This window comes from Condylura cristata, unplaced genomic scaffold, assembly GCF_000260355.1.
Source record: "Condylura cristata isolate star-nosed mole 26May11 unplaced genomic scaffold, ConCri1.0 scaffold00069, whole genome shotgun sequence".
NCBI classification, from domain to species: Eukaryota; Metazoa; Chordata; class Mammalia; order Eulipotyphla; family Talpidae; genus Condylura; species Condylura cristata.
The window spans coordinates 457,221-457,734 of NW_004567170.1; positions in this window are offsets into that span (position 1 = coordinate 457,221).

Sequence of the window (514 nt, forward strand, 5' to 3'; positions counted from 1 at the left end):
CCTGAGGGGCGGCGGGACAGCCCCGGGCAGGCCGGTGGCCTGGCCAGCCTGGGCTTCGGCAGAAAGGACGCGGGTGCTGGGCCGGACCCGCGTGGTGGGCACGCCGGGAGCAGGCTGAGCGGAAGGGAAAGGCCGTGCGTCAGGCAGCCTGGGCTGGGCCGAGGGACCGAGGGGCCCCTCCGGTCGGGGCCGGGAGCAGAGACCCCAGCCCCAAGGCTGAGGACACGGGCGGCCTGGCCGGTCCCAGGGGACAGCCAGCTGGCCTTCAGAGGCCGGCGTGGCCCGAGGCCGCGCTGGCCAGGGGCCGGCCTGGGGCCATGGACAGCCCTGGGCTGTGAGCAGCCCGGGGGCCCAGGGCTCAGCAGTGGGGGGGGGCTGGTCAGCGCCCGGCGAGGCAGGGACCCGCCCAGCCGGTGGGCGGCGCTGGTGCTGCTGCCTGGATGTAGCTGCTCGGTGCCTCACTGTGCGCCCACATGCGTGTGCCCGCGCGTGCGTCCGAGCGTGCCCGTGTGCG